The sequence below is a fragment of the Paramisgurnus dabryanus genome, unplaced genomic scaffold, assembly GCF_030506205.2.
Source record: "Paramisgurnus dabryanus unplaced genomic scaffold, PD_genome_1.1 h2tg000334l_1_59469__unordered_in_group1, whole genome shotgun sequence".
NCBI classification, from domain to species: Eukaryota; Metazoa; Chordata; class Actinopteri; order Cypriniformes; family Cobitidae; genus Paramisgurnus; species Paramisgurnus dabryanus.
Window position 1 is genome coordinate 32,501 of NW_027394213.1, and position 10,000 is coordinate 42,500.

Below are 10,000 nucleotides of genomic sequence, written 5' to 3' on the forward strand. Positions count from 1 at the left end.
AGAGGTGCCACCGTCCTCGGGGGTCCGAGGCCGGCCTCGGGTGCACTGTGGTCGGGTAGAGGTGCCACAGTTCTCGGGGTCGTATCTCGGCCGGGGAAAGGGTTAGAGAGGCGAGGGTTGGCTCGTTGGAAAGGTCCCTCCGCGGGGCGTCCGAGGGTGGGTGTCCCGAAGGGCTGCGGCGAAGGGCTCCGGAGCTACGGCCGTGGGAATATCAAGGGGTGGTACCCCGTATCTCGGCCGGGGAAAGGGTTAGAGAGGCGAGGGTTGGCTCGTTGGAAAGGTCCATTCGCGGGGCGTCCGAGGGTGGGTGTCCCGAAGGGCTGCGGCGAAGGGCTCCGGAGCTACGGCCGTGGGAATATCAAGGGGTGGTACCCCGTATCTCGGCCGGGGAAAGGGTTAGAGAGGCGAGGGTTGGCTCGTTGGAAAGGTCCCTCCGCGGGTCGTCCGAGGGTGGGTGTCCCGAAGGGCTGCGGCGAAGGGCTCCGGAGCTACGGCCGTGGGAATATCAAGGGGTGGTACCCCGTATCTCGGCCGGGCTTAGGGTTAGAGAGGCGCGGGTTGGCTCGTTGGATAGGTCCGCTCCGGTAGAGCAACCGACCCAAGGGACGAGTCGATCCGACCCAAGGCGCCCGAGCTACGGGCGTTTAAAGGTCAGGCGGTGGTGCCCCGTATCTCGGCCGGGCTTGGGGTTAGAGAGACGCGGGTTGGCTCGTTGGAAAGGTCCCCTCCGGTGGAGCAACCGACCCAAAGGGCGAAGTCCTGGGACTTTGTGCGCCGGAGCTACGGGCGTTTAAAGGTCAGGCGGTGGTGCCCCGTATCTCGGCCGGGCTTAGGGTTAGAGAGACGAGGGTTGGCTCGTTGGAAAGGGCCGCTCCGGTAGAGCAACCGACCCAAAGGGCGAGTCGATCCGAGCAAAGGCGTCCGAGCTGCGGCCGTGGGAAAATCCGCGGAGGGACCGCCGTATCTCGGCCGGGCTTGGGGTTAGGGAGAAGCGGGTAGGCTCGTTCGAAAGGTCCCCTCGGGTGGAGCAACCGACCCAAAGGGCGAGTCGATCCGAGCAAAGGCGCCCGAGTTACGGCCGTTTAAAGGTCAGGCGGTGGTACCCCGTATCTCGGCCGGGCTTAGGGTTAGAGAGACGAGGGTTGGCTCGTTGGAAAGGTCCGCTCGGGTGGAGCAACAGACCCAAAGGGCGAGTCGATCCGAGCAAAGGCGCCCGAGCTGCGGCCGTTGGAAAATCCGGGGAGGGACCGCCGTATCTCGGCCGGGCTTAGGGTTAGAGAGAAGCGGGTTGGCTCGTTGGATAGGGCCGCTCCGGTAGAGCAACCGACCCGAAGGGCGAGTCGATCCGAGCAAAGGCGCCCGAGCTGCGGCCGTGGGAAAATCCGCGGAGGGACCGCCGTATCTCGGCCGGGCTTAGGGTTAGAGAGAAGCGGGTTGGCTCGTTGGATAGGGCCGCTCCGGTAGAGCAACCGACCCAAAGGGCGAGTCGATCCGAGCAAAGGCGCCCGTGCTGCGGCCGTGGGAAAATCCGCGGAGGGACCGCCGTATCTCGGCGGGCTTAGGGTTAGAGAGACGAGGGTTGGCTCGTTGGATAGGGCCGCTCCGGTAGGGCAACCGACCCAAAGGGCGAGTCGATCCGAGCAAAGGCGCCCGTGCTGCGGCCGTGGGAAAATCCGGGGAGGGACCGCCGTATCTCGGCCGGGCTTAGGGTTAGAGAGACGAGGGTTGGCTCGTTGGATAGGGCCGCTCCGGTAGAGCAACCGACCCAAAGGGCGAGTCGATCCGAGCAAAGGCGCCCGTGCTGCGGCCGTGGGAAAATCCGGGGAGGGACCGCCGTATCTCGGCCGGGCTTAGGGTTAGAGAGACGAGGGTTGGCTCGTTGGATAGGGCCGCTCCGGTAGAGCAACCGACCCAAAGGGCGAGTCGATCCGAGCAAAGGCGCCCGTGCTGCGGCCGTGGGAAAATCCGGGGAGGGACCGCCGTATCTCGGCCGGGCTTAGGGTTAGAGAGACGAGGGTTGGCTCGTTGGATAGGGCCGCTCCGGTAGAGCAACCGACCCAAAGGGCGAGTCGATCCGAGCAAAGGCGCCCGTGCTGCGGCCGTGGGAAAATCCGGGGAGGGACCGCCGTATCTCGGCCGGGGAAAGGGTTAGAGAGACGAGGGTTGGCTCGTTGGATAGGGCCGCTCCGGTAGAGCAACCGACCCAAAGGGCGAGTCGATCCGAGCAAAGGCGCCCGTGCTGCGGCCGTGGGAAAATCCGGGGAGGGACCGCCGTATCTCGGCCGGGGAAAGGGCTAGAGGCTCGCGGGTAGGCTCGTTCGAAAGCTCCCCTCCGGCATAGCGACCGACCCGAAGGGCGAAGGCCCCGGACCCGAGGCGCCCGAGAAACGGCCGTGGGAAAATCCGGGCATAGACCGCCGTATCTCGGCCGGGGAAGGGGCTAGAGGCTCGCGGGTAGGCTCGTTCGAAAGGCCCCCTCCGGCGGAGCGACCGACCCAAAGGGCGAAGGCCCCGGACCCGAGGCGCCCGAGATACGGCCGCGGGAATTTCCGCGAGCTTCGACCGGACGTATCTCCGGCGGGCGGGGTCGCACGGACCCGAGGCCGGGCTCGTCGGAAAGCCCCGGGACGGACCTTTCGAACGAGACCGGCCGCGCGTCCGGGCGACCTCCGAGGCGGACGCTAGGGGCGCCGGAGCCCCGGACGAGCGAAAATTCCGCGACCACCCGCCCGTATCTCGGCCCGGGAAAGGGCCAGAGACTCGAGGGAGGGCTCGTTCGAAAGCTCCCCTCCGGCATAGCGACCGACCCGAAGGGCGAAGGCCCCGGACCCGAGGCGCCCGAGAAACGGCCGTGGGAAAATCCCGCGGGGGTAGGCCGTATCTCGGCCCCGGAAAGGGCTAGCGACGCGCGGGTGGGCTCGTTCGAAAGGCCCCCCGCGGAGGAGCCACCCACCCGAAGGGCGAAGGCCCCGGACCCGGGGCGCCGGAGCAGCGCGGTAACGAAATTCGAATTTTCGACCGGAAGTATCTCGGGCCCCCGGGGTCGCACGGACCCGCGGCCGGTCTCGTCGGAAAGCCCCGGGCGAGACCTTTCCGACGAGCCCGGCCCCGAGTCCGTAGGACCTTCCCCGGCCGAGATACGGCGCCCGGCAGTTCATTGGCCGATATCTCGGAAACGGGGCGTCGTAGACGCTCCGTGGTATTGGTGACCTTGACGATGCCGGGTCAGACGAGTCGGCCGCGGGCACGGGCCCGGGGGCGCCGGCCGCCAGAGTCGGGTGGCTCGCGCACTTCCAGGCGGGCCGCTCGCGCACCTCCAGGCACCCCGACCCACTCGCCGAGGCCGACCGAGGTGCGCCGTCCCGGCCGCGGACCGGTCGGGGTCCCCTCTCGAAAGGGCAGTAGTGTGAACAGGTGCCATCGGGTATATAGGGGAAGGGGTCCTCTCGAACCAGGCCTTCGAACCCGCGCGAGCCTAGCCCGGCAAGGCTCACCCTCCCCGGCCACGGGTTCGGCCTCCGTCCCCCTGGAGGTCCGGCACCTCCAGGGTCCCCGACCCTGCCTCCCCTGCCCGAGGGGAGGCCTCCGAGGCGGGCCTGACAGGGCGGCCCTCCCTCCTGGAAGTCCGGTTCCTCCAGGGTCCCCGACCCTGCCTCCCCTGCCCGAGGGGAGGCCTCCGAGGCGGGCCTGACAGGGCGGCCCTCCCTCCTGGAAGTATGGTTCCTCCAGGGCACGCGTCCCTACCTCCGTAGCCCAGATGGGTGACTCCGAGGCGGGCCTGACAGGGCGGCCCTCCCTCCTGGAAGTCCGGTTCCTCCAGGGCACACGTCCCTGCCTCCTTAGCCCAGAGAGGTGACTCCGAGGCGGGCCTGACAGGGCGGCCCTCCCTCCTGGAAGTCCGGTTCCTCCAGGGCACACGTCCCTACCTCCGTAGCCCAGATGGGTGACTCGAAAGCGGGCCTGACAGGGCGGCCCTCCCTCCTGGAAGTCTGGTTCCTCCAGGGCACACGTCCCTGCCTCCTTAGCCCAGAGAGGTGACTCCGAGGCGGGCCTGACAGGGCGGCCCTCCCTCCTGGAAGTCCGGTTCCTCCAGGGCACACGTCTCTGCCTCCTTAGCCCAGAGAGGTGACTCCGAGGCGGGCCTGACAGGGCGGCCCTCCCTCCTGGAAGTCCGGTTCCTCCAGGGCACACGTCCCTGCCTCCTTAGCCCAGAGAGGTGACTCCGAGGCGGGCCTGACAGGGCGGCCCTCCCTCCTGGAAGTCCGGTTCCTCCAGGGCACACGTCTCTGCCTCCTTAGCCCAGAGAGGTGACTCCGAGGCGGGCCTGACAGGGCGGCCCTCCCTCCTGGAAGTCCGGTTCCTCCAGGGCACACGTCCCTACCTCCGTAGCCCAGACGGGTGACTCGAAAGCGGGCCTGACAGGGCGGCCCTCCCTCCTGGAAGTCTGGTTCCTCCAGGGCACACGTCCCTGCCTCCTTAGCCCAGAGAGGTGACTCCGAGGCGGGCCTGACAGGGCGGCCCTCCCTCCTGGAAGTCCGTTTCCTCCAGGGCACACGTCCCTACCTCCGTAGCCCAGATGGGTGACTCGAAAGCGGGCCTGACAGGGCGGCCCTCCCTCCTGGAAGTCTGGTTCCTCCAGGGCACACGTCCCTACCTCCGTAGCCCAGATGGGTGACTCGAAAGCGGGCCTGACAGGGCGGCCCTCCCTCCTGGAAGTCTGGTTCCTCCAGGGCACGCGTCCCTGCCTCCGTAGCCCAGATGGGTGACTCCGAGGCGGGCCTGACAGGGCGGCCCTCCCTCCTGGAAGTCTGGTTCCTCCAGGGCACACGTCCCTACCTCCTTAGCCCAGATGGGTGACTCGAAAGCGGGCCTGACAGGGCGGCCCTCCCTCCTGGAAGTCTGGTTCCTCCAGGGCACACGTCCCTACCTCCTTAGCCCAGATGGGTGACTCCGAGGCGGGCCTGACAGGGCGGCCCTCCCTCCTGGAAGTCTGGTTCCTCCAGGGCACGCGTCCCTACCTCCTTAGCCCAGAGAGGTGACTCCGAGGCGGGCCTGACAGGGCGGCCCTCCCTCCTGGAAGTCTGGTTCCTCCAGGGCACACGTCCCTACCTCCTTAGCCCAGATGGGTGACTCGAAAGCGGGCCTGACAGGGCGGCCCTCCCTCCTGGAAGTCTGGTTCCTCCAGGGCACACGTCCCTACCTCCTTAGCCCAGATGGGTGACTCGAAATCGGGCCTGACAGGGCGGCCCTCCCTCCTGGAAGTCTGGTTCCTCCAGGGCACACGTCCCTACCTCCTTAGCCCAGATGGGTGACTCGAAATCGGGCCTGACAGGGCGGCCCTCCCTCCTGGAAGTCTGGTTCCTCCAGGGCACACGTCCCTACCTCCTTAGCCCAGATGGGTGACTCGAAAGCGGGCCTGACAGGGCGGCCCTCCCTCCTGGAAGTCTGGTTCCTCCAGGGCACACGTCCCTACCTCCTTAGCCCAGATGGGTGACTCCGAGGCGGGCCTGACAGGGCGGCCCTCCCTCCTGGAAGTCTGGTTCCTCCAGGGCACACGTCCCTACCTCCTTAGCCCAGAGAGGTGACTCCGAGGCGGGCCTGACAGGGCGGCCCTCCCTCCTGGAAGTCCGGTTCCTCCAGGGCACACGTCCCTACCTCCTTAGCCCAGATGGGTGACTCGAAATCGGGCCTGACAGGGCGGCCCTCCCTCCTGGAAGTCCGGTTCCTCCAGGGCACACGTCCCTACCTCCTTAGCCCAGATGGGTGACTCGAAATCGGGCCTGACAGGGCGGCCCTCCCTCCTGGAAGTCTGGTTCCTCCAGGGCACACGTCCCTACCTCCTTAGCCCAGATGGGTGACTCGAAAGCGGGCCTGACAGGGCGGCCCTCCCTCCTGGAAGTCTGGTTCCTCCAGGGCACACGTCCCTACCTCCTTAGCCCAGATGGGTGACTCGAAAGCGGGCCTGACAGGGCGGCCCTCCCTCCTGGAAGTCTGGTTCCTCCAGGGCACACGTCCCTACCTCCTTAGCCCAGATGGGTGACTCGAAATCGGGCCTGACAGGGCGGCCCTCCCTCCTGGAAGTCTGGTTCCTCCAGGGCACACGTCCCTACCTCCTTAGCCCAGATGGGTGACTCGAAAGCGGGCCTGACAGGGCGGCCCTCCCTCCTGGAAGTCTGGTTCCTCCAGGGCACACGTCCCTACCTCCTTAGCCCAGATGGGTGACTCGAAAGCGGGCCTGACAGGGCGGCCCTCCCTCCTGGAAGTCAGGTTCCTCCAGGGCACACGTCCCTACCTCCGTAGCCCAGAGTGGTGACTCGAAAGCGGACGCGGGAGGGTGTACGTGGCGCACCCCCAGGCCGAAGAGAGGTCTCGTGAGCGGACGCGAGGGTGTACGACAGAAGGCCTGGAAGTCTCTGACTTCCAGGGTCACCGACCCTACCTCATGAGCCCGAAGAGGTGACTCGAATGCGGACGCGGGGGTGTACGTGGCGCACCCCCAGGCCGAAGAGAGGTCTCGTGAGCGGACACGAGAAGTACGACAGAGGGCCTGGAAGCAAAAGCGGGTGACTCGTGCACTTCCAGAAAAGGCAAAAGCGGGTGACTCGTGCACTTCCATAAAGCCGAAAAGAGGTCTCGTGAGCGGACACGAGAAGTACGACAGAGGGCCTGGAGGTAAAAGCGGGTGACTCGTGCACTTCCAGGGTCTCCGACCTTACGGCGCCTTCCGACGCGGGCGCCTCCTCCCGGACGAGCCACGGGAAGGGCCCCTTCTCTCAAGGGGCGGTCGTTTGAACAGGTGCCATCGGGTATATAGGGATGGGTGCCTCGAAGTGGACCTCCAGCGTCCTCCCTCCCTGCGACAGATCCCAAGAAAGGTCTGTGCGCGTCGGTGTGCGATGAACGAAAAACCGTTAAAAGAACTGGAACGGTTGGAACGGACGAAGGGCGTCTGATGTGAGGCAGCGCCCCGGGCGAGTGTCGGCCGAAGGCTCACAATTAAAGAGCTCATACCCGAAAGATGGGAAAAAACGATCCGCCCTGGATCATCAAGGCTAATGCCTAAAAACTAAAGCTACCTTGGGTGATGGAACTCGGCTACGGCCGCAAAACGATCCGCCCTGGATCATCAAGGCTAATGCCTAAAAACTAAAGCTACCTTGGGTGATGGAACTCGGCTACGGCCGCAAAACGATCCGCCCTGGATCAAGGCTACGGCCTAAAAACGGCAAAAAAAGATCCAAAAGTCCCTGGATCAAGGCGCTTCGGCTTAAAACCTGTGAAAAGATCCGCCCTGGATCAAGGCTACGGCCTTAAAACTGCTCAAAAGATCCGCCCTGGATCAAGGCTACGGCCTTAAAACTGCTAAAAAGATCCTAAAGTCTCTGGATCTAGGCTACGGCCTCAAAGACACACGTGTTGTGAGAAAAGATCCGCCCTGGATCTCCAGGCTACGGCCTCAAAGGTTCGACCCGACCATATATGCTCAGACACGGGCGAACACAAAAGCGTAACAACCCCTGTTGGAACCGTCGAAGGATCTCGGCGTCGGCCGTAAAACGGAAACCCCCCGGTCGTCGGTACGCGTGTGGCGGTCGAGGGCCCCCGGCCGCCGGTCGGGCGGGGCGCGTGGATAGGTCTCCCGAGCGGTCAAGGAGTCCCGGAAGCCGGTCGGGCGAGCGGCCGGCCCCGGGGCACCCTACCCTCTCGGGCGCACCGACCCCACGCGTTTCGTCTCGGTCGGCGTCCGGGGTTCCGAGACACCCTTATGTATCTGTGTGACAGACGGAGTGGCACACCGTCTGCGGCGGGACAGGGCCGCCGACCGCGATGGAAGTCGAGTGTGGCGGCTTCCAGGGTCCAAGACCCTATAGACGGACGGAGTGGCGACCCGTCTGCGGCGGGCCAGGGCCGCCGACCGCGATGGAAGTCGAGTGGGGCGGCTTCCAGGGTCCAAGACCCTACAGACAGACGGAGTGGCGACCCGTCTGCGGCGGGCCAGGGCCGCCGACCGCGATGGAAGTCGAGTGGGGCGGCTTCCAGGGTCCAAGACCCTACAGACAGACGGAGTGGTGACCCGTCTGCGGCGGGACAGGGCCGCCGACCGTTACGGAAGTCGAGGGGGACGGCTTCCAGGGTCCAAGACCCTATCTGTGTGACAGACGAAGGTGCATCGTCTGGGGCGGGACAGGGCCGCCGACCGCTATGGAAGTCGAGTTGGGTTGCTCGTGAACTTCCAGGGTCCAAGACCCTCTCTTCGTGACCGACGAAGGTGCTCTGTCTGGGGCGGTACGGGGCCGCCGACCGCTATGGAAGTCGAGTTGGGTTGCTCGTGTACTTCCAGGGTCCAAGACCCTCTCTTCGTGACCGACGAAGGTGCTCTGTCTGGGGCGGTACGGGGCCGCCGACCGCTATGGAAGTCGAGTTGGGTGGCTCGTGCACTTCCAGGGTCCAAGACCCAACGCGTTTGACCGACGAAGGTGCCCCGTCCCCGGGCACGGACGGGGACGGGCCCGGCCTCCGGGCCGCCGTGGAAGTCGAGTCGGGTGGCTCTCGCACTTCCAGGGTCCTCGACCCTATCTGTCTGACCGACGAAGGCGCTTCGTCTCGGGCGGGCCAGGGCCGCCAGCCGCTATGGAAGCCGAGTCGGGTGGCTCGTGCGCTTCCAGGGTCCACGACCCTGCCTTCGTGACCGACGAAGGCGCTCTGTCTGGGGCGGTACAGAGCCGGGCCCCGTCCAGCAGGGGACGGTGGCCCGAACAGGTGCCATCGGGTATATAGGGAAGAGCACCTCGCTGATTCTCCAAGGTGATAGGCTACCGGATCCCATGACCTCTCGAGCCCAGCGAGAGGCCTCTCGAGCGGACACAAATGCCTCGAAAAAGTCCCTCTGCACTGAGGTAGTGACGATTCTTATTACGAATGGCAAATCATCCAAGGAAGGGACGAACCCGGCTGGCCTCGGCCGTTAAACGAGCCGGCTTCGTTCGGCCGCTAAACGAACCGGCGTCGTTCGGCCGCAAAACGAACCGGCGTCGGCCGCTAAACGAAACCCCGGGCGGGACAGGGCCGCCCACGTCTCAGCCTTAATGACCCGTTACGGGGTGACGCCCGGATACGCTTTGTGTGTCATGGCCCTGAGATTCTGGAAATCGAACTGCGCCTGGGGCAGGCCTCCGCCCGGCCGACGTTAGCGCGTCGGCCGCCATGGGCGGTCGGTTCCTCCCCGACCCGGCGCTCTCGCCTCCAGGGGGGCTCTCCGGAGCCCGCCCGACCCTTTCCGCGGGAGACTCAGACGGTCCGTCAGACGCGAAGGTCCGCCACCGGCGGCCGGCGAGGGCCTCGGCGACCGAGGGCGGAGACGCCCCCGGCCCGTCGCGGCCACCCGGCCCCGCGAAACGCACCTTTCCTCGGTTACGGCCCACCCGGCCGCCCCTCAGCCTACGAGAGGGGAGAGCCACACGAGAGTGGCCCCGGTCCCGCTCCCCCCGGGGGGTGGAAACCGGGACCCGCGCCGCGTGAACCCCGGGTCAGAGCGAGGCTCTCCTACGGCTACACTACCTGGTTGATCCTGCCAGTAACATATGCTTGTCTCAAAGATTAAGCCATGCAGGTCTAAGTGCACACGGCCGGTACAGTGAAACTGCGAATGGCTCATTAAATCAGTTATGGTTCCTTTGATCGCTCCACCCGTACTTGGATAACTGTGGCAATTCCAGAGCTAATACATGCAAACGAGCGCCGACCCGGCCCGCGAGGGCCGGGGACGCGTGCATTTATCAGACCCAAAACCCATCCGGGACGCGTCTCCGGGCGCGCCCCGGCCGCTTTGGTGACTCAGGATAACCTCGAGCCGATCGCGCGCCCCCGCGGCGGCGACGACTCATTCGAATGTCTGCCCTATCAACTTTCGATGGTACTTTAGGCGCCTACCATGGTGACCACGGGTGACGGGGAATCAGGGTTCGATTCCGGAGAGGGAGCCTGAGAAACGGCTACCACA

At 65.9% G+C, this 10,000-nt stretch overlaps 1 non-coding gene across 1 annotated transcript in view; it reads left to right on the top strand.

Annotated features, from left to right (window-relative positions):
* The first annotated feature begins 9,555 nt into the window (after positions 1–9,555).
* Positions 9,556–10,000, top strand: part of LOC135766307 (18S ribosomal RNA) — a 1,855-nt gene continuing 1,410 nt past the window's right edge. The window contains exon 1 of the ribosomal RNA XR_010541517.1: positions 9,556–10,000. This exon is cut by the window's right edge and continues 1,410 nt beyond it. This is a non-coding gene — a ribosomal RNA (18S ribosomal RNA).